This window comes from Aplidium turbinatum, chromosome 8 (genome assembly GCF_918807975.1).
Source record: "Aplidium turbinatum chromosome 8, kaAplTurb1.1, whole genome shotgun sequence".
NCBI lineage: Eukaryota > Metazoa > Chordata > Ascidiacea > Aplousobranchia > Polyclinidae > Aplidium > Aplidium turbinatum.
The window spans coordinates 384,958-409,817 of record NC_137479.1 but is presented as its reverse complement, the minus strand read 5'-3'; positions in this window follow the sequence as shown (position 1 = coordinate 409,817).

Sequence of the window (24,860 nt, the reverse complement as noted above, 5' to 3'; positions counted from 1 at the left end):
AATGTCTTAGAAAAATTTTTGAAAATTTTTTTGAAAAGACAATTTTTTTCAATAATTTTCACTTTTAGTACGTAAAAAAACTTTCTTAGACAATTTTTAATGACGTTAGTTTCAAACAAAAAGAATTAGACAGTTTCGCAAAAAAAAATTATTTTTCACTGTATGAAATGTCTTAGAAAAATTTTTGAAAATTTTTTTGAAAAGACAATTTTTTTCAATAATTTTCACTTTTAGTACGTAAAAAAACTTTCTTAGACAATTTTTAATGACGTTAGTTTCAAACAAAAAAAATTAGACAGTTTCGCAAAAAAAAATTATTTTTCACTGTATGAAATGTCTTAGAAAAATTTTTGAAAATTTTTTTTGAAAAGACAATTTTTTTCAATAATTTTCACTTTTAGTACGTAAAAAAACTTTCTTAGACAATTTGTAATGACGTTAGTTTCAAACAAAAAGAATTAGACAGTTTCGCAAAAAAAAATTATTTTTCACTGTATGAAATGTCTTAGAAAAATTTTTGAAATTTTTTTTGAAAAGAAAATTTTTTTTAATAATTTTAACTTTTAGTACGTAAAAAAACTTTCTTAGACAAATTTTAATGACGTTAGTTTCAAACAAAAAGAATTGGATAGTTTCGCAAAAAAAAATTATTTTTCACTGTATGAAATGTCTTAGAAAAATTTTTTTGAAAAGACAATTTTTTTTTCAATAATTTTCACTTTTAGTACGTAAAAAAACTTTCTTAGACAATTTTTAATGACGTTAGTTTCAAACAAAAAGAATTAGACAGTTTCGCAAAAAAAAATTACTTTTCACTGTATGAAATGTCTTAGAAAAATTTTTTTGAAAAGACAATTTTTTTTCAATAATTTTCACTTTTAGTACGTAAAAAAACTTTCTTAGACAATTTTTAATGACGTTAGTTTCAAACAAAAAGAATTAGACAGTTTTGCAAAAAAAAATTATTTTTCACTGTATGAAATGTTTTGGAAAAATTTTTTTGAAAAGAAAATTTTTTTTCAATAATTTTCACTTTTAGTACGTAAAAAAAACTTTCTTAGACAATTTTTAATGACGTTAGTTTCAAACAAAACGAATTAGACAGTTTCGCAAAAAAAAATTATTTTTCACTGTATGAAATGTCTTAGAAAAACGTTTTTGAAAAGACAATTTTTTTTCAATAATTTTCACTTTTAGTACGTAAAAAAACTTTCTTAGACAATTTTTAATGACGTTAGTTTCAAACAAAAAGAATTAGACAGTTTCGCAAAAAAAAATTATTTTTAACTGTATGAAATGTCTTGGAAAAATTTTTTTGAAAAGAAAATTTTTTTTCAATAATTTTCACTTTTAGTACGTAAAAAAACTTTCTTAGACAATTTTTAATGAGGTTAGTTTCAAACAAAACGAATTAGACAGTTTCGCAAAAAACAATTATTTTTCACTGTATGAAATGTCTTAGAAAAATTTTTTTGAAAAGACAATTTTTTTTCAATAATTTTCACTTTTAGTACGTAAAAAAACTTTCTTAGACAATTTTTAATGACGTTAGTTTCAAACAAAAAGAATTAGACAGTTTCGCAAAAAAAAATTATTTTTCACTGTATGAAATGTCTTAGAAAAATTTTTTTGACAAGACAATTTTTTTTCAATATTTTTCACTTTTAGTACTTAAAAAAACTTTCTTAGACAATTTTTAATGACGTTAGTTTCAAACAAAACGAATTAGACAGTTTCGCAAAAAAAAATTATTTTTCACTGTATGAAATGTCTTAGAAAAATTTTTGAAAATTTTTTTGAAAAGAAAATTTTTTTCAATAATTTTCACTTTTAGTACGTAAAAAAACTTTCTTAGACAATTTTTAATGACGTTAGTTTCAAACAAAAAGAATTGGATAGTTTCGCAAAAAAAATTATTTTTCACTGTATGAAATGTCTTAGAAAAATTTTTTTCAAAAGACATTTTTTTTTCAATAATTTTCACTTTTAGGACGTAAAAAAACTTTCTTAGACAATTTTTAATGACGTTAGTTTGGATAGTTTCGCAAAAAAAATTATTTTTCACTGTATGAAATGTCTTAGAAAAATTTTTTTCAAAAGACATTTTTTTTTCAATAATTTTCACTTTTAGGACGTAAAAAAACTTTCTTAGACAATTTTTAATGACGTTAGTTTCAAACAAAAAGATTTAGACACTTTCGCAAAAAAAAATTATTTTTCACTGTATGAAATGTCTTGGAAAAATTTTTGAAAATTTTTTTTGAAAAGACAATTTTTTTCAATAATTTTCACTTTTAGTACGTAAAAAAACTTTCTTAGACAATTTGTAATGACGTTAGTTTCAAACAAAAAGAATTAGACAGTTTCGCAAAAAAAAATTATTTTTCACTGTATGAAATGTCTTGGAAAAATTTTTTTGAAAAGAAAATTTTTTTTCAATAATTTTCACTTTTAGTACGTAAAAAAACTTTCTTAGACAATTTTTAATGACGTTAGTTTCAAACAAAACGAATTAGACAGTTTCGCAAAAAAAAATTATTTTTCACTGTATGAAATGTCTTAGAAAAATTTTTTTGAAAAGAAAATTTTTTTTCAATAATTTTCACTTTTAGTACGTAAAAAAACTTTCTTAGACAATTTTTAATGACGTTAGTTTCAAAAAAAACGAATTAGACAGTTTCGCAAAAAAAATTATTTTTCACTGTATGAAATGTCTTAGAAAAATTTTTGAAAATTTTTTTTAAAAAGACAATTTTTTTCAATAATTTTCACTTTTAGTACGTAAAAAAACTTTCTTAGACAATTTGTAATGACGTTAGTTTCAAACAAAAAGAATTAGACAGTTTCGCAAAAAAAATGATTTTTCACTGTATGAAATGTCTTAGAAAAATTTTTGAAATTTTTTTTGAAAAGAAAATTTTTTTTAATAATTTTAACTTTTAGTACGTAAAAAAACTTTCTTAGACAAATTTTAATGACGTTAGTTTCAAACAAAAAGAATTGGATAGTTTCGCAAAAAAAAATTATTTTTCACTGTATGAAATGTCTTAGAAAAATTTTTTTGAAAAGACAATTTTTTTTCAATAATTTTCACTTTTAGTACGTAAAAAAACTTTCTTAGACAATTTTTAATGACGTTAGTTTCAAACAAAAAGAATTAGACAGTTTCGCAAAAAAAATTATTTTTCACTGTATGAAATGTCTTAGAATAACTTTTTTGAAAAGACAATTTTTTTTCAATAATTTTCACTTTTAGTACGTAAAAAAAACTTTCTTAGACCATTTTTAATGACGTTAGTTTCAAACAAAAAGAATTAGACAGTTTCGCAAAAAAAAATTATTTTTCACTGTATGAAATGTCTTGGAAAAATTTTTTTGAAAAGACAATTTTTTTTCAATAATTTTCACTTTTAGTACGTAAAAAAACTTTCTTAGACAATTTTTAATGACGTTAGTTTCAAACAAAACGAATTAGACAGTTTCGCAAAAAAAAATTATTTCTCACTGTATGAAATGTCTTAGAAAAATTTTTTTGAAAAGACAATTTTTTTTCAATAATTTTCACTTTTAGTACGTAAAAAAACTTTCTTAGACAATTTGTAATGACGTTAGTTTCAAACAAAAAGAATTAGACAGTTTCGCAAAAAAAAATTATTTTTCACTGTATGAAATGTCTTAGAAAAATTTTTGAAAATTTTTTTTAAAAAGACAATTTTTTTCAATAATTTTCACTTTTAGTACGTAAAAAAACTTTTTTAGACAATTATTAATGACGTTAGTTTCAAACAAAAAGAATTGGATAGTTTCGCAAAAAAAATTATTTTTCACTGTATGAAATGTCTTAGAAAAATTTTTTTCAAAAGACATTTTTTTTTCAATAATTTTCACTTTTAGTACTTAAAAAAACTTTCTTAGACAATTTTTAATGACGTTAGTTTCAAACAAAACGAATTAGACAGTTTCGCAAAAAAAAATTATTTTTCACTGTATGAAATGTCTTAGAAAAATTTTTGAAAATTTTTTTGAAAAGAAAATTTTTTTCAATAATTTTCACTTTTAGTACGTAAAAAAACTTTCTTAGACAATTTTTAATGACGTTAGTTTCGAACAAAAAGAATTAGACAGTTTCGCAAAAAAAAATTATTTTTCACTGTATGAAATGTCTTAGAAAAATTTTTTTGAAAAGACAATTTTTTTTCAATAATTTTCACTTTTAGTACGTAAAAAAACTTTCTTAGACAATTTTTAATGACGTTAGTTTCAAACAAAAAGAATTAGACAGTTTCGCAAAAAAAAATTATTTTTCACTGTATGAAATGTCTTAGAAAAATTTTTTTGACAAGACAATTTTTTTTCAATAATTTTCACTTTTAGTACTTAAAAAAACTTTCTTAGACAATATTTAATGACGTTAGTTTCAAACAAAACGAATTAGACAGTTTCGCAAAAAAAAATTATTTTTCACTGTATGAAATGTCTTAGAAAAATTTTTGAAATTTTTTTTGAAAAGAAAATTTTTTTCAATAATTTTCACTTTTAGTACGTAAAAAAACTTTCTTAGACAATTTTTAATGACGTTAGTTTCAAACAAAAAAAATTAGACAGTTTCGCAAAAAAAAATTATTTTTCACTGTATGAAATGTCTTGGAAAAATTTTTTTGAAAAGAAAATTTTTTTTCAATAATTTTCACTTTTAGTACGTAAAAAAACTTTCTTAGACAATTTTTAATGACGTTAGTTTCAAACAAAACGAATTAGACAGTTTCGCAAAAAAAAATTATTTTTCACTGTATGAAATGTCTTAGAAAAACTTTTTTGAAAAGACAATTTTTTTTCAGTAATTTTCACTTTTAGTACGTAAAAAAACTTTCTTAGACAATTTGTAATGACGTTAGTTTCAAACAAAAAGAATTAGACAGTTTCGCAAAAAAAAATTATTTTTCACTGTATGAAATGTCTTAGAAAAATTTTTGAAAATTTTTTTTGAAAAGAAAATTTTTTTCAATAATTTTCCATTTTAGTACGTAAAAAAACTTTCTTAGACAATTTTTAATGACGTTAGTTTCAAACAAAAAGAATTGGATAGTTTCGCAAAAAAAAATTATTTTTCACTGTATGAAATGTCTTAGAAAAATTTTTTTGAAAAGACAATTTTTTTTCAATAATTTTCAATTTTAGTACGTAAAAAAACTTTCTTAGACAATTTTTAATGACGTTAGTTTCAAACAAAAAGAATTGGATAGTTTCGCAAAAAAAATTATTTTTCACTGTATGAAATGTCTTAGAAAAATTTTTTTCAAAAGACATCTTTTTTCAATAATTTTCATTTTTAGTACTTAAAAAAACTTTCTTAGACAATTTTTAATGACGTTAGTTTCAAACAAAACGAATTAGACAGTTTCGCAAAAAAAAATTATTTTTCACTGTATGAAATGTCTTAGAAAAATTTTTGAAAATTTTTTTGAAAAGAAAATTTTTTTCAATAATTTTCACTTTTAGTACGTAAAAAAACTTTCTTAGACAATTTTTAATGACGTTAGTTTCAAACAAAAAGAATTAGACAGTTTCGCAAAAAAAAATTATTTTTCACTGTATGAAATGTCTTGGAAAAATTTTTTTAAAAAGAAAATTTTTTTTCAATAACTTTCACTTTTAGTACGTAAAAAAACTTTCTTAGACAATTTTTAATGACGTTAGTTTCAAACAAAAAGAATTAGACAGTTTCGCAAAAAAAAATTATTTTTCACTGTATGAAATGTCTTAGAAAAATTTTTTTGACAAGACAATTTTTTTTCAATAATTTTCACTTTTAGTACTTAAAAAAACTTTCTTAGACAATATTTAATGACGTTAGTTTCAAACAAAACGAATTAGACAGTTTCGCAAAAAAAAATTATTTTTCACTGTATGAAATGTCTTAGAAAAATTTTTGAAAATTTTTTTGAAAAGAAAATTTTTTTCAATAATTTTCACTTTTAGTACGTAAAAAAACTTTCTTAGACAATTTTTAATGACGTTAGTTTCAAACAAAAAGAATTAGACAGTTTCGCAAAAAAAAATTATTTTTCACTGTATGAAATGTCTTGGAAAAATTTTTTTGAAAAGAAAATTTTTTTTCAATAATTTTCACTTTTAGTACGTAAAAAAACTTTCTTAGACAATTTTTAATGACGTTAGTTTCAAACAAAACGAATTAGACAGTTTCGCAAAAAAAAATTATTTTTCACTGTATGAAATGTCTTAGAAAAACTTTTTTGAAAAGACAATTTTTTTTCAGTAATTTTCACTTTTAGTACGTAAAAAAACTTTCTTAGACAATTTGTAATGACGTTAGTTTCAAACAAAAAGAATTAGACAGTTTCGCAAAAAAAAATTATTTTTCACTGTATGAAATGTCTTAGAAAAATTTTTGAAAATTTTTTTTGAAAAGAAAATTTTTTTCAATAATTTTCCATTTTAGTACGTAAAAAAACTTTCTTAGACAATTTTTAATGACGTTAGTTTCAAACAAAAAGAATTGGATAGTTTCGCAAAAAAAAATTATTTTTCACTGTATGAAATGTCTTAGAAAAATTTTTTTGAAAAGACAATTTTTTTTCAATAATTTTCAATTTTAGTACGTAAAAAAACTTTCTTAGACAATTTTTAATGACGTTAGTTTCAAACAAAAAGAATTGGATAGTTTCGCAAAAAAAATTATTTTTCACTGTATGAAATGTCTTAGAAAAATTTTTTTCAAAAGACATTTTTTTTCAATAATTTTCATTTTTAGTACTTAAAAAAACTTTCTTAGACAATTTTTAATGACGTTAGTTTCAAACAAAACGAATTAGACAGTTTCGCAAAAAAAAATTATTTTTCACTGTATGAAATGTCTTAGAAAAATTTTTGAAACTTTTTTTGAAAAGAAAATTTTTTTCAATAATTTTCACTTTTAGTACGTAAAAAAACTTTCTTAGACAATTTTTAATGACGTTAGTTTCAAACAAAAAGAATTAGACAGTTTCGCAAAAAAAAATTATTTTTCACTGTATGAAATGTCTTGGAAAAATTTTTTTAAAAAGAAAATTTTTTTTCAATAATTTTCACTTTTAGTACGTAAAAAAACTTTCTTAGACAATTTTTAATGACGTTAGTTTCAAACAAAACGAATTAGACAGTTTCGCAAAAAAAAATTATTTTTCACTGTATGAAATGTCTTAGAAAAACTTTTTTGAAAAGACAATTTTTTTTCAATAATTTTCACTTTTAGTACGTAAAAAAACTTTCGTAGACAATTTGTAATGACGTTAGTTTCAAACAAAAAGAATTAGACAGTTTCGCAAAAAAAAATTATTTTTCACTGTATGAAATGTCTTAGAAAAATTTTTGAAAATTTTTTTTGAAAAGAAAATTTTTTTCAATAATTTTCCATTTTAGTACGTAAAAAAACTTTCTTAGACAATTTTTAATGACGTTAGTTTCAAACAAAAAGAATTGGATAGTTTCGCAAAAAAAAATTATTTTTCACTGTATGAAATGTCTTAGAAAAATTTTTTTGAAAAGACAATTTTTTTTCAATAATTTTCAATTTTAGTACGTAAAAAAACTTTCTTAGACAATTTTTAATGACGTTAGTTTCAAACAAAAAGAATTAGACAGTTTCGCAAAAAAAAATTATTTTTCACTGTATGAAATGTCTTAGAAAAATTTTTTTGAAAACACAATTTTTTTTCAATAATTTTCACTTTTAGTACGTAAAAAAACTTTCTTAGACAATTTTTAATGACGTTAGTTTCAAACAAAAAGAATTAGACAGTTTCGCAAAAAAAAATTATTTTTCACTGTATGAAATGTCTTAGAAAAATTTTTTTCAAAAGACATTTTTTTTCAATAATTTTCACTTTTAGGACGTAAAAAAACTTTCTTAGACAATTTTTAATGACGTTAGTTTCAAACAAAAAGATTTAGACACTTTCGCAAAAAAAATTATTTTTCACTGTATGAAATGTCTTAGAAAAATTTTTGAAAATTTTTTTTGAAAAGACAATTTTTTTCAATATATTTCACTTTTAGTACGTAAAAAAACTTTCTTAGACAATTTGTAATGACGTTAGTTTCAAACAAAAAGAATTAGACAGTTTCGCAAAAAAAAATTATTTTTCACTGTATGAAATGTCTTAGAAAAATTTTTGAAAATTTTTTTGAAAAGAAAATTTTTTTTAATAATTTTAACTTTTAGTACGTAAAAAAACTTTCTTAGACAAATTTTAATGACGTTAGTTTCAAACAAAAAGAATTGGATAGTTTCGCAAAAAAAAATTATCTTTCACTGTATGAAATGTCTTAGAAAAATTTTTTTGAAAAGACAATTTTTTTTCAATAATTTTCACTTTTAGTACGTAAAAAAACTTTCTTAGACAATTTTTAATGACGTTAGTTTCAAACAAAAAGAATTAGACAGTTTCGCAAAAAAAATTATTTTTCACTGTATGAAATGTCTTAGAATAATATTTTTGAAAAGACAATTTTTTTTCAATAATTTTCACTTTTAGTACGTAAAAAAACTTTCTTAGACCATTTTTAATGACGTTAGTTTCAAACAAAAAGAATTAGACAGTTTCGCAAAAAAAAATTATTTTTCACTGTATGAAATGTCTTGGAAAAATTTTTTTGAAAAGAAAATTTTTTTTCAATAATTTTCACTTTTAGTACGTAAAGAAACTTTCTTAGACAATTTTTAATGACGTTAGTTTCAAACAAAACGAATTAGACAGTTTCGCAAAAAAAAATTATTTTTCACTGCATGAAATGTCTTAGAAAAATTTTTTTGAAAAGACAATTTTTTTTCAATAATTTTCACTTTTAGTACGTAAAAAAACTTTCTTAGACAATTTTTAATGACGTTAGTTTCAAAAAAAACGAATTAGACAGTTTCGCAAAAAAAAATTATTTTTCACTGTATGAAATGTCTTGGAAAAATTTTTTTGAAAAGAAAATTTTTTTTCAATAATTTTCACTTTTAGTAGGTAAAAAAACTTTCTTAGACAATTTTTAATGACGTTAGTTTCAAACAAAACGAATTAGACAGTTTCGCAAAAAAAAATTATTTTTCACTGTATGAAATGTCTTAGAAAAATTTTTGAAAATTTTTTTGAAAAGAAAATTTTTTTCAATAATTTTCACTTTTAGTACGTAAAAAAACTTTCTTAGACAATTTTTAATGACGTTAGTTTCAAACAAAAAGAATTAGACAGTTTCGCAAAAAAAAATTATTTTTCACTGTATGAAATGTCTTAGAAAAATTTTTCTGAAAAGACAATTTTTTTTCAATAATTTTCACTTTTAGGACGTAAAAAAACTTTCTTAGACAATTTTTAATGACGTTAGTTTCAAACAAAAAGAATTAGACAGTTTCGCAAAAAAAAATTATTTTTCACTGTATGAAATGTCTTGGAAAAATTTTTTTGAAAAGAAAATTTTTTTTCAATAATTTTCACTTTTAGTACGTAAAAAAACTTTCTTAGACAATTTTTAATGACGTTAGTTTCAAACAAAAAGAATTAGACAGTTTCGCAAAAAAAATTATTTTTCACTGTATGAAATGTCTTAGAATAACTTTTTTGAAAAGACAATTTTTTTTCAATAATTTTCACTTTTAGTACGTAAAAAAAACTTTCTTAGACCATTTTTAATGACGTTAGTTTCAAACAAAAAGAATTAGACAGTTTCGCAAAAAAAAATTATTTTTCACTGTATGAAATGTCTTGGAAAAATTTTTTTGAAAAGACAATTTTTTTTCAATAATTTTCACTTTTAGTACGTAAAAAAACTTTCTTAGACAATTTTTAATGACGTTAGTTTCAAACAAAACGAATTAGACAGTTTCGCAAAAAAAAATTATTTCTCACTGTATGAAATGTCTTAGAAAAATTTTTTTGAAAAGACAATTTTTTTTCAATAATTTTCACTTTTAGTACGTAAAAAAACTTTCTTAGACAATTTGTAATGACGTTAGTTTCAAACAAAAAGAATTAGACAGTTTCGCAAAAAAAAATTATTTTTCACTGTATGAAATGTCTTAGAAAAATTTTTGAAAATTTTTTTTAAAAAGACAATTTTTTTCAATAATTTTCACTTTTAGTACGTAAAAAAACTTTTTTAGACAATTATTAATGACGTTAGTTTCAAACAAAACGAATTGGATAGTTTCGCAAAAAAAATTATTTTTCACTGTATGAAATGTCTTAGAAAAATTTTTTTCAAAAGACATTTTTTTTTCAATAATTTTCACTTTTAGTACTTAAAAAAACTTTCTTAGACAATTTTTAATGACGTTAGTTTCAAACAAAACGAATTAGACAGTTTCGCAAAAAAAAATTATTTTTCACTGTATGAAATGTCTTAGAAAAATTTTTGAAAATTTTTTTGAAAAGAAAATTTTTTTCAATAATTTTCACTTTTAGTACGTAAAAAAACTTTCTTAGACAATTTTTAATGACGTTAGTTTCGAACAAAAAGAATTAGACAGTTTCGCAAAAAAAAATTATTTTTCACTGTATGAAATGTCTTAGAAAAATTTTTTTGAAAAGACAATTTTTTTTCAATAATTTTCACTTTTAGTACGTAAAAAAACTTTCTTAGACAATTTTTAATGACGTTAGTTTCAAACAAAAAGAATTAGACAGTTTCGCAAAAAAAAATTATTTTTCACTGTATGAAATGTCTTAGAAAAATTTTTTTGACAAGACAATTTTTTTTCAATAATTTTCACTTTTAGTACTTAAAAAAACTTTCTTAGACAATATTTAATGACGTTAGTTTCAAACAAAACGAATTAGACAGTTTCGCAAAAAAAAATTATTTTTCACTGTATGAAATGTCTTAGAAAAATTTTTGAAAATTTTTTTGAAAAGAAAATTTTTTTCAATAATTTTCACTTTTAGTACGTAAAAAAACTTTCTTAGACAATTTTTAATGACGTTAGTTTCAAACAAAAAAAATTAGACAGTTTCGCAAAAAAAAATTATTTTTCACTGTATGAAATGTCTTGGAAAAATTTTTTTGAAAAGAAAATTTTTTTTCAATAATTTTCACTTTTAGTACGTAAAAAAACTTTCTTAGACAATTTTTAATGACGTTAGTTTCAAACAAAACGAATTAGACAGTTTCGCAAAAAAAAATTATTTTTCACTGTATGAAATGTCTTAGAAAAACTTTTTTGAAAAGACAATTTTTTTTCAGTAATTTTCACTTTTAGTACGTAAAAAAACTTTCTTAGACAATTTGTAATGACGTTAGTTTCAAACAAAAAGAATTAGACAGTTTCGCAAAAAAAAATTATTTTTCACTGTATGAAATGTCTTAGAAAAATTTTTGAAAATTTTTTTTGAAAAGAAAATTTTTTTCAATAATTTTCCATTTTAGTACGTAAAAAAACTTTCTTAGACAATTTTTAATGACGTTAGTTTCAAACAAAAAGAATTGGATAGTTTCGCAAAAAAAAATTATTTTTCACTGTATGAAATGTCTTAGAAAAATTTTTTTGAAAAGACAATTTTTTTTCAATAATTTTCAATTTTAGTACGTAAAAAAACTTTCTTAGACAATTTTTAATGACGTTAGTTTCAAACAAAAAGAATTGGATAGTTTCGCAAAAAAAATTATTTTTCACTGTATGAAATGTCTTAGAAAAATTTTTTTCAAAAGACATCTTTTTTCAATAATTTTCATTTTTAGTACTTAAAAAAACTTTCTTAGACAATTTTTAATGACGTTAGTTTCAAACAAAACGAATTAGACAGTTTCGCAAAAAAAAATTATTTTTCACTGTATGAAATGTCTTAGAAAAATTTTTGAAAATTTTTTTGAAAAGAAAATTTTTTTCAATAATTTTCACTTTTAGTACGTAAAAAAACTTTCTTAGACAATTTTTAATGACGTTAGTTTCAAACAAAAAGAATTAGACAGTTTCGCAAAAAAAAATTATTTTTCACTGTATGAAATGTCTTGGAAAAATTTTTTTAAAAAGAAAATTTTTTTTCAATAACTTTCACTTTTAGTACGTAAAAAAACTTTCTTAGACAAGTTTTAATGACGTTAGTTTCAAACAAAAAGAATTAGACAGTTTCGCAAAAAAAAATTATTTTTCACTGTATGAAATGTCTTAGAAAAATTTTTTTGACAAGACAATTTTTTTTCAATAATTTTCACTTTTAGTACTTAAAAAAACTTTCTTAGACAATATTTAATGACGTTAGTTTCAAACAAAACGAATTAGACAGTTTCGCAAAAAAAAATTATTTTTCACTGTATGAAATGTCTTAGAAAAATTTTTGAAAATTTTTTTGAAAAGAAAATTTTTTTCAATAATTTTCACTTTTAGTACGTAAAAAAACTTTCTTAGACAATTTTTAATGACGTTAGTTTCAAACAAAAAGAATTAGACAGTTTCGCAAAAAAAAATTATTTTTCACTGTATGAAATGTCTTGGAAAAATTTTTTTGAAAAGAAAATTTTTTTTCAATAATTTTCACTTTTAGTACGTAAAAAAACTTTCTTAGACAATTTTTAATGACGTTAGTTTCAAACAAAACGAATTAGACAGTTTCGCAAAAAAAAATTATTTTTCACTGTATGAAATGTCTTAGAAAAACTTTTTTGAAAAGACAATTTTTTTTCAGTAATTTTCACTTTTAGTACGTAAAAAAACTTTCTTAGACAATTTGTAATGACGTTAGTTTCAAACAAAAAGAATTAGACAGTTTCGCAAAAAAAAATTATTTTTCACTGTATGAAATGTCTTAGAAAAATTTTTGAAAATTTTTTTTGAAAAGAAAATTTTTTTCAATAATTTTCCATTTTAGTACGTAAAAAAACTTTCTTAGACAATTTTTAATGACGTTAGTTTCAAACAAAAAGAATTGGATAGTTTCGCAAAAAAAAATTATTTTTCACTGTATGAAATGTCTTGGAAAAATTTTTTTAAAAAGAAAATTTTTTTTCAATAATTTTCACTTTTAGTACGTAAAAAAACTTTCTTAGACAATTTTTAATGACGTTAGTTTCAAACAAAACGAATTAGACAGTTTCGCAAAAAAAAATTATTTTTCACTGTATGAAATGTCTTAGAAAAACTTTTTTGAAAAGACAATTTTTTTTCAATAATTTTCACTTTTAGTACGTAAAAAAACTTTCGTAGACAATTTGTAATGACGTTAGTTTCAAACAAAAAGAATTAGACAGTTTCGCAAAAAAAAATTATTTTTCACTGTATGAAATGTCTTAGAAAAATTTTTGAAAATTTTTTTTGAAAAGAAAATTTTTTTCAATAATTTTCCATTTTAGTACGTAAAAAAACTTTCTTAGACAATTTTTAATGACGTTAGTTTCAAACAAAAAGAATTGGATAGTTTCGCAAAAAAAAATTATTTTTCACTGTATGAAATGTCTTAGAAAAATTTTTTTGAAAAGACAATTTTTTTTCAATAATTTTCAATTTTAGTACGTAAAAAAACTTTCTTAGACAATTTTTAATGACGTTAGTTTCAAACAAAAAGAATTAGACAGTTTCGCAAAAAAAAATTATTTTTCACTGTATGAAATGTCTTAGAAAAATTTTTTTGAAAACACAATTTTTTTTCAATAATTTTCACTTTTAGTACGTAAAAAAACTTTCTTAGACAATTTTTAATGACGTTAGTTTCAAACAAAAAGAATTAGACAGTTTCGCAAAAAAAAATTATTTTTCACTGTATGAAATGTCTTAGAAAAATTTTTTTCAAAAGACATTTTTTTTCAATAATTTTCACTTTTAGGACGTAAAAAAACTTTCTTAGACAATTTTTAATGACGTTAGTTTCAAACAAAAAGATTTAGACACTTTCGCAAAAAAAATTATTTTTCACTGTATGAAATGTCTTAGAAAAATTTTTGAAAATTTTTTTTGAAAAGACAATTTTTTTCAATATATTTCACTTTTAGTACGTAAAAAAACTTTCTTAGACAATTTGTAATGACGTTAGTTTCAAACAAAAAGAATTAGACAGTTTCGCAAAAAAAAATTATTTTTCACTGTATGAAATGTCTTAGAAAAATTTTTGAAATTTTTTTTGAAAAGAAAATTTTTTTTAATAATTTTAACTTTTAGTACGTAAAAAAACTTTCTTAGACAAATTTTAATGACGTTAGTTTCAAACAAAAAGAATTGGATAGTTTCGCAAAAAAAAATTATCTTTCACTGTATGAAATGTCTTAGAAAAATTTTTTTGAAAAGACAATTTTTTTTCAATAATTTTCACTTTTAGTACGTAAAAAAACTTTCTTAGACAATTTTTAATGACGTTAGTTTCAAACAAAAAGAATTAGACAGTTTCGCAAAAAAAATTATTTTTCACTGTATGAAATGTCTTAGAATAATATTTTTGAAAAGACAATTTTTTTTCAATAATTTTCACTTTTAGTACGTAAAAAAACTTTCTTAGACCATTTTTAATGACGTTAGTTTCAAACAAAAAGAATTAGACAGTTTCGCAAAAAAAAATTATTTTTCACTGTATGAAATGTCTTGGAAAAATTTTTTTGAAAAGAAAATTTTTTTTCAATAATTTTCACTTTTAGTACGTAAAGAAACTTTCTTAGACAATTTTTAATGACGTTAGTTTCAAACAAAACGAATTAGACAGTTTCGCAAAAAAAAATTATTTTTCACTGCATGAAATGTCTTAGAAAAATTTTTTTGAAAAGACAATTTTTTTTCAATAATTTTCACTTTTAGTACGTAAAAAAACTTTCTTAGACAATTTTTAATGACGTTAGTTTAAAAAAAAACGAATTAGACAGTTTCGCAAAAAAAAATTATTTTTCACTGTATGAAATGTCTTGGAAAAATTTTTTTGAAAAGAAAATTTTTTTTCAATAATTTTCACTTTTAGTAGGTAAAAAAACTTTCTTAGACAATTTTTAATGACGTTAGTTTCAAACAAAACGAATTAGACAGTTTCGCAAAAAAAAATTATTTTTCACTGTATGAAATGTCTTAGAAAAATTTTTGAAAATTTTTTTGAAAAGAAAATTTTTTTCAATAATTTTCACTTTTAGTACGTAAAAAAACTTTCTTAGACAATTTTTAATGACGTTAGTTTCAAACAAAAAGAATTAGACAGTTTCGCAAAAAAAAATTATTTTTCACTGTATGAAATGTCTTAGAAAAATTTTTCTGAAAAGACAATTTTTTTTCAATAATTTTCACTTTTAGGACGTAAAAAAACTTTCTTAGACAATTTTTAATGACGTTAGTTTCAAACAAAAAGAATTAGACAGTTTCGCAAAAAAAAATTATTTTTCACTGTATGAAATGTCTTGGAAAAATTTTTTTGAAAAGAAAATTTTTTTTCAATAATTTTCACTTTTAGTACGTAAAAAAACTTTCTTAGACAATTTTTAATGACGTTAGTTTCAAACAAAACGAATTAGACAGTTTCGCAAAAAAAAATTATTTTTCACTGTATGAAATGTCTTAGAAAAACTTTTTTGAAAAGACAATTTTTTTTCAATAATTTTCACTTTTAGTACTTAAAAAAACTTTCTTAGACAATTTGTAATGACGTTAGTTTCAAACAAAAAGAATTAGACAGTTTCGCAAAAAAAAATTATTTTTCACTGTATGAAATGTCTTAGAAAAATTTTTGAAAATTTTTTTTGAAAAGAAAATTTTTTTCAATAATTTTCACTTTTAGTACGTAAAAAAACTTTTTTAGACATTTTTTAATGACGTTAGTTTCAAACAAAAAGAATTGGATAGTTTCGCAAAAAAAAATTATTTTTCACTGTATGAAATGTCTTAGAAAAATTTTTTTGAAAAGACAATTTTTTTTCAATAATTTTCACTTTTAGTACGTAAAAAAACTTTCTTAGACAATTTTTAATGACGTTAGTTTCAAACAAAACGAATTAGACAGTTTCGCAAAAAAAAGTTATTTTTCACTGTATGAAATGTCTTAGAAGAATTTTTTTGAAAAGACAATTTTTTTTCAATAATTTTCACTTTTAGTACGTAAAAAAACTTTCTTAGACAATTTTTAATGACGTTAGTTTCAAACAAAAAGAATTGGATAGTTTCGCAAAAAAAATTATTTTTCACTGTATGAAATGTCTTAGAAAAATTTTTTTCAAAAGACATTTTTTTTTCAATAATTTTCACTTTTAGGACGTAAAAAAACTTTCTTAGACAATTTTTAATGACGTTAGTTTCAAACAAAAAGATTTAGACACTTTCGCAAAAAAAAAATTATTTTTCACTGTATGAAATGTCTTAGAAAAATTTTTGAAAATTTTTTTTGAAAAGAAAATTTTTTTCAATAATTTTCACTTTTAGTACGTAAAAAAACTTTTTTAGACATTTTTTAATGACGTTAGTTTCAAACAAAAAGAATTGGATAGTTTCGCAAAAAAAAATTATTTTTCACAGTATGAAATGTCTTAGAAAAATTTTTTTGAAAAGACAATTTTTTTTCAATAATTTTCACTTTTAGTACGTAAAAAAACTTTCTTAGACAATTTTTAATGACGTTAGTTTCAAACAAAACGAATTAGACAGTTTCGCAAAAAAAAATTATTTTTCACTGTATGAAATGTCTTAGAAGAATTTTTTTGAAAAGAAAATTTTTTTTCAATAATTTTCACTTTTAGTACGTAAAAAAACTTTCTTAGACAATTTGTAATGACGTTAGTTTCAAACAAAAAGAATTAGACAGTTTCGCAAAAAAAAATGATTTTTCACTGTATGAAATGTCTTAGAAAAATTTTTGAAATTTTTTTTGAAAAGAAAATTTTTTTTAATAATTTTAACTTTTAGTACGTAAAAAAACTTTCTTAGACAAATTTTAATGACGTTAGTTTCAAACAAAAAGAATTGGACAGTTTCGCAAAAAAAAATTATTTTTCACTGTATGAAATGTCTTAGAAAAATTTTTTTGAAAAGACAATTTTTTTTCAATAATTTTCACTTTTAGTACGTAAAAAAACTTTCTTAGACAATTTTTAATGACGTTAGTTTCAAACAAAAAGAATTAGACAGTTTCGCAAAAAAAATTATTTTTCACTGTATGAAATGTCTTAGAATAATATTTTTGAAAAGACAATTTTTTTTCAATAATTTTCACTTTTAGTACGTAAAAAAACTTTCTTAGACCATTTTTAATGACGTTAGTTTCAAACAAAAAGAATTAGACAGTTTCGCAAAAAAAAATTATTTTTCACTGTATGAAATGTCTTGGAAAAATTTTTTTGAAAAGACAATTTTTTTTCAATAATTTTCACTTTTAGTACGTAAAGAAACTTTCTTAGACAATTTTTAATGACGTTAGTTTCAAACAAAACGAATTAGACAGTTTCTCAAAAAAAAATTATTTTTCACTGTATGAAATGTCTTAGAAAAATTTTTTTGAAAAGACAATTTTTTTTCAATAATTTTCACTTTTTGTACGTAAAAAAACTTTCTTAGACAATTTTTAATGACGTTAGTTTCAAAAAAAACGAATTAGACAGTTTCGCAAAAAAAAATTATTTTTCACTGTATGAAGTGTCTTGGAATAATTTTTTTTAAAAGAAAATTTTTTTTCAATAATTTTCACTTTTAGTACGTAAAAAAACTTTCTTAGACAATTTTTAATGACGTTAGTTTCAAACAAAACGAATTAGACAGTTTCGCAAAAAAAAATTATTTTTCACTGTATGAAATGTCTTAGAAAAATTTTTTTGAAAAGACAATTTTTTTTCAATAATTTTCACTTTTAGTACGTAAAAAAACTTTCTTAGACAATTTTTAATGACGTTAGTTTCAAACAAAAAGAATTAGACAGTTTCGCAAAAAAAAATTATTTTTCACTGTATGAAATGTCTTGGAAAAATTTTTTTGAAAAGAAAATTTTTTTTCAATAATTTTCACTTTTAGTACGTAAAAAAACTTTCTTAGACAATTTTTAATGACGTTAGTTTCAAACAAAAAGAATTAGACAGTTTCGCAAAAAAAAATTATTTTTCACTGTATGAAATGTCTTAGAAAAATATTTTTGAAAAGACAATTTTTTTTCAATAATTTTCACTTTTAGTACGTAAAAAAACTTTCTTAGACAATTTTTAATGACGTTAGTTTCAAACAAAAAGAATTGGATAGTTTCGCAAAAAAAAATATTTTTCACTGTATGAAATGTCTTAGAAAGATTTTTATCAAAAGACATTTTTTTTTCAATAATTTTCACTTTTAAGACGTAAAAAAACTTTCTTAGACAATTTTTAATGACGTTAGTTTCAAACAAAAAAATTTAGACACTTTCGCAAAAAAAAAATTATTTTTCACTGTATGAAATGTCTTAGAAAAATTTTTGAAAATTTTTTTTGAAAAGACAATTTTTTTCAATAATTTTCACTTTTAGTACGTAAAAAAACTTTCTTAGACAATTTGTAATGACGTTAGTTTCAAACAAAAAGAATTAGACAGTTTCGCAAAAAAAAATGATTTTTCACTGTATGAAATGTCTTAGAAAAATTTTTGAAATTTTTTTTGAAAAGAAAATTTTTTTTAATAATTTTAACTTTTAGTACGTAAAAAAACTTTCTTAGACAAATTTTAATGACGTTAGTTTCAAACAAAAAGAATTGGATAGTTTCGCAAAAAAAAATTATTTTTCACTGTATGAAATGTCTTAGAAAAATTTTTTTGAAAAGACAATTTTTTTTCAATAATTTTCAATTTTAGTACGTAAAAAAACTTTCTTAGACAATTTTTAATGACGTTAGTTTCAAACAAAAAGAATTAGACAGTTTCGCAAAAAAAATTATTTTTCACTGTATGAAATGTCTTAGAATAATATTTTTGAAAAGACAATTTTTTTTCAATAATTTTCACTTTTAGTACGTAAAAAAACTTTCTTAGACCATTTTTAATGACGTTAGTTTCAAACAAAAAGAATTAGACAGTTTCGCAAAAAAAAATTATTTTTCACTGTATGAAATGTCTTGGAAAAATTTTTTTGAAAAGAAAATTTTTTTTCAATAATTTTCACTTTTAGTACGTAAAAAAACTTTCTTAGACAATTTTTAATGACGTTAGTTTCAAACAAAACGAATTAGACAGTTTCGCAAAAAAAATTGTTTTTCACTGTATGAAATGTCTTAGAAAAATTTTTTTGAAAAGACAATTTTTTTTCAATAATTTTCACTTTTAGTACTTAAAAAAACTTTCTTAGACAATTTTTAATGACGTTAGTTTCAAACAAAACGAATTAGACAGTTTCGCAAAAAAAAATTATTTTTCACTGTATGAAATGTCTTAGAAAAATTTTTGAAAATTTTTTTGAAAAGAAAATTTTTTTTCAATAATTTTCACTTTTAGTACGTAAAAAAACTTTCTTAGACAATTTTTAATGACGTTAGTTTCAAACAAAAAGAATTAGACAGTTTCGCAAAAAAAAATTATTTTTCACTGTATGAAATGTCTTAGAAAAATTCTTTTGAAAAGACAATTTTTTTTCAATAATTTTCACTTTTAGTACGTAAAAAAACTTTCTTAGACAATTTTTAATGACGTTAGTTTCAAACAAAAAGAATTAGACAGTTTCGCAAAAAAAAATTATTTTTCACTGTATGAAATGTCTTGGAAAAATTTTTTTGAAAAGAAAATTTTTTTTCAATAATTTTCACTTTTAGTACGTAAAAAAACTTTCTTAGACAATTTTTAATGACGTTAGTTTCAAACAAAACGAATTAGACAGTTTCGCAAAAAAAAAATTATTTTTCACTGTATGAAATGTCTTAGAAAAACTTTTTTGAAAAGACAATTTTTTTTCAATAATTTTCACTTTTAGTACGTAAAAAAACTTTCTTAGACAATTTGTAATGACGTTAGTTTCAAACAAAAAGAATTAGACAGCTTCGCAAAAAAAAATTATTTTTCACTGTATGAAATGTCTTAGAAAAATTTTTGAAAATTTTTTTTGAAAAGACAATTTTTTTCAATAATTTTCACTTTTAGTACGTAAAAAAACTTTTTTAGACAATTTTTAATGACGTTAGTTTCAAACAAAAAGAATTGGATAGTTTCGCAAAAAAAAATTATTTTTCACTGTATGAAATGTCTTAGAAAAACTTTTTTGAAAAGACAATTTTTTTTCAATAATTTTCACTTTTAGTACGTAAAAAAACTTTCTTAGACAATTTTTAATGACGTTAGTTTCAAACAAAAAGAATTAGACAGTTTCGCAAAAAAAAATTATTTTTCACTGTATGAAATGTCTTGGAAAAATTTTTTTGAAAAGAAAATTTTTTTTCAATAATTTTCACTTTTAGTACGTAAAATAACTTTCTTAGACAATTTTTAATGACGTTAGTTTCAAACAAAAAGATTTAGACACTTTCGCAAAAAAAAATTATTTTTCACTGTATGAAATGTCTTGGAAAAATTTTTGAAAATTTTTTTTGAAAAGACAATTTTTTTCAATAATTTTCACTTTTAGTACGTAAAAAAACTTTCTTAGACAATTTGTAATGACGTTAGTTTCAAACAAAAAGAATTAGACAGTTTCGCAAAAAAAAATTATTTTTCACTGTATGAAATGTCTTGGAAAAATTTTTTTGAAAAGAAAATTTTTTTTCAATAATTTTCACTTTTAGTACGTAAAAAAACTTTCTTAGACAATTTTTAATGACGTTAGTTTCAAACAAAAAGAATTAGACAGTTTCGCAAAAAAAATTATTTTTCACTGTATGAAATGTCTTAGAATAATATTTTTGAAAAGACAATTTTTTTTCAATAATTTTCACTTTTAGTACGTAAAAAAACTTTCTTAGACCATTTTTAATGACGTTAGTTTCAAACAAAAAGAATTAGACAGTTTCGCAAAAAAAAATTATTTTTCACTGTATGAAATGTCTTGGAAAAATTTTTTTGAAAAGAAAATTTTTTTTCAATAATTTTCACTTTTAGTACGTAAAAAAACTTTCTTAGACAATTTTTAATGACGTTAGTTTCAAACAAAACGAATTAGACAGTTTCGCAAAAAAAATTGTTTTTCACTGTATGAAATGTCTTAGAAAAATTTTTTTGAAAAGACAATTTTTTTTCAATAATTTTCACTTTTAGTACTTAAAAAAACTTTCTTAGACAATTTTTAATGACGTTAGTTTCAAACAAAACGAATTAGACAGTTTCGCAAAAAAAAATTATTTTTCACTGTATGAAATGTCTTAGAAAAATTTTTGAAAATTTTTTTGAAAAGAAAATTTTTTTTCAATAATTTTCACTTTTAGTACGTAAAAAAACTTTCTTAGACAATTTTTAATGACGTTAGTTTCAAACAAAAAGAATTAGACAGTTTCGCAAAAAAAAATTATTTTTCACTGTATGAAATGTCTTAGAAAAATTCTTTTGAAAAGACAATTTTTTTTCAATAATTTTCACTTTTAGTACGTAAAAAAACTTTCTTAGACAATTTTTAATGACGTTAGTTTCAAACAAAAAGAATTAGACAGTTTCGCAAAAAAAAATTATTTTTCACTGTATGAAATGTCTTGGAAAAATTTTTTTGAAAAGAAAATTTTTTTTCAATAATTTTCACTTTTAGTACGTAAAAAAACTTTCTTAGACAATTTTTAATGACGTTAGTTTCAAACAAAACGAATTAGACAGTTTCGCAAAAAAAAAATTATTTTTCACTGTATGAAATGTCTTAGAAAAACTTTTTTGAAAAGACAATTTTTTTTCAATAATTTTCACTTTTAGTACGTAAAAAAACTTTCTTAGACAATTTGTAATGACGTTAGTTTCAAACAAAAAGAATTAGACAGCTTCGCAAAAAAAAATTATTTTTCACTGTATGAAATGTCTTAGAAAAATTTTTGAAAATTTTTTTTGAAAAGACAATTTTTTTCAATAATTTTCACTTTTAGTACGTAAAAAAACTTTTTTAGACAATTTTTAATGACGTTAGTTTCAAACAAAAAGAATTGGATAGTTTCGCAAAAAAAAATTATTTTTCACTGTATGAAATGTCTTAGAAAAACTTTTTTGAAAAGACAATTTTTTTTCAATAATTTTCACTTTTAGTACGTAAAAAAACTTTCTTAGACAATTTTTAATGACGTTAGTTTCAAACAAAAAGAATTAGACAGTTTCGCAAAAAAAAATTATTTTTCACTGTATGAAATGTCTTGGAAAAATTTTTTTGAAAAGAAAATTTTTTTTCAATAATTTTCACTTTTAGTACGTAAAATAACTTTCTTAGACAATTTTTAATGACGTTAGTTTCAAACAAAAAGATTTAGACACTTTCGCAAAAAAAAATTATTTTTCACTGTATGAAATGTCTTGGAAAAATTTTTGAAAATTTTTTTTGAAAAGACAATTTTTTTCAATAATTTTCACTTTTAGTACGTAAAAAAACTTTCTTAGACAATTTGTAATGACGTTAGTTTCAAACAAAAAGAATTAGACAGTTTCGCAAAAAAAAATTATTTTTCACTGTATGAAATGTCTTGGAAAAATTTTTTTGAAAAGAAAATTTTTTTTCAATAATTTTCACTTTTAGTACGTAAAAAAACTTTCTTAGACAATTTTTAATGACGTTAGTTTCAAACAAAACGAATTAGACAGTTTCGCAAAAAAAAATTATTTTTCACTGTATGAAATGTCTTAGAAAAATTTTTTTGAAAAGAAAATTTTTTTTCAATAATTTTCACTTTTAGTACGTAAAAAAACTTTCTTAGACAATTTTTAATGACGTTAGTTTCAAAAAAAACGAATTAGACAGTTTCGCAAAAAAAATTATTTTTCACTGTATGAAATGTCTTAGAAAAATTTTTGAAAATTTTTTTTAAAAAGACAATTTTTTTCAATAATTTTCACTTTTAGTACGTAAAAAAACTTTCTTAGACAATTTGTAATGACGTTAGTTTCAAACAAAAAGAATTAGACAGTTTCGCAAAAAAAATGATTTTTCACTGTATGAAATGTCTTAGAAAAATTTTTGAAATTTTTTTTGAAAAGAAAATTTTTTTTAATAATTTTAACTTTTAGTACGTAAAAAAACTTTCTTAGACAAATTTTAATGACGTTAGTTTCAAACAAAAAGAATTGGATAGTTTCGCAAAAAAAAATTATTTTTCACTGTATGAAATGTCTTAGAAAAATTTTTTTGAAAAGACAATTTTTTTTCAATAATTTTCACTTTTAGTACGTAAAAAAACTTTCTTAGACAATTTTTAATGACGTTAGTTTCAAACAAAAAGAATTAGACAGTTTCGCAAAAAAAATTATTTTTCACTGTATGAAATGTCTTAGAATAACTTTTTTGAAAAGACAATTTTTTTTCAATAATTTTCACTTTTAGTACGTAAAAAAAACTTTCTTAGAACATTTTTAATGACGTTAGTTTCAAACAAAAAGAATTAGACAGTTTCGCAAAAAAAAATTATTTTTCACTGTATGAAATGTCTTAGAAAAATTTTTTTGAAAAGACAATTTTTTTTCAATAATTTTCACTTTTAGTACGTAAAAAAACTTTCTTAGACAATTTTTAATGACGTTAGTTTCAAACAAAACGAATTAGACAGTTTCGCAAAAAAAAATTATTTCTCACTGTATGAAATGTCTTAGAAAAATTTTTTTGAAAAGACAATTTTTTTTCAATAATTTTCACTTTTAGTACGTAAAAAAACTTTCTTAGACAATTTGTAATGACGTTAGTTTCAAACAAAAAGAATTAGACAGTTTCGCAAAAAAAAATTATTTTTCACTGTATGAAATGTCTTAGAAAAATTTTTGAAAATTTTTTTTAAAAAGACAATTTTTTTCAATAATTTTCACTTTTAGTACGTAAAAAAACTTTTTTAGACAATTATTAATGACGTTAGTTTCAAACAAAAAGAATTGGATAGTTTCGCAAAAAAAATTATTTTTCACTGTATGAAATGTCTTAGAAAAATTTTTTTCAAAAGACATTTTTTTTTCAATAATTTTCACTTTTAGTACTTAAAAAAACTTTCTTAGACAATTTTTAATGACGTTAGTTTCAAACAAAACGAATTAGACAGTTTCGCAAAAAAAAATTATTTTTCACTGTATGAAATGTCTTAGAAAAATTTTTGAAAATTTTTTTGAAAAGAAAATTTTTTTCAATAATTTTCACTTTTAGTACGTAAAAAAACTTTCTTAGACAATTTTTAATGACGTTAGTTTCGAACAAAAAGAATTAGACAGTTTCGCAAAAAAAAATTATTTTTCACTGTATGAAATGTCTTAGAAAAATTTTTTTGAAAAGACAATTTTTTTTCAATAATTTTCACTTTTAGTACGTAAAAAAACTTTCTTAGACAATTTTTAATGACGTTAGTTTCAAACAAAAAGAATTAGACAGTTTCGCAAAAAAAAATTATTTTTCACTGTATGAAATGTCTTAGAAAAATTTTTTTGACAAGACAATTTTTTTTCAATAATTTTCACTTTTAGTACTTAAAAAAACTTTCTTAGACAATATTTAATGACGTTAGTTTCAAACAAAACGAATTAGACAGTTTCGCAAAAAAAAATTATTTTTCACTGTATGAAATGTCTTAGAAAAATTTTTGAAAATTTTTTTGAAAAGAAAATTTTTTTCAATAATTTTCACTTTTAGTACGTAAAAAAACTTTCTTAGACAATTTTTAATGACGTTAGTTTCAAACAAAAAAAATTAGACAGTTTCGCAAAAAAAAATTATTTTTCACTGTATGAAATGTCTTGGAAAAATTTTTTTGAAAAGAAAATTTTTTTTCAATAATTTTCACTTTTAGTACGTAAAAAAACTTTCTTAGACAATTTTTAATGACGTTAGTTTCGAACAAAAAGA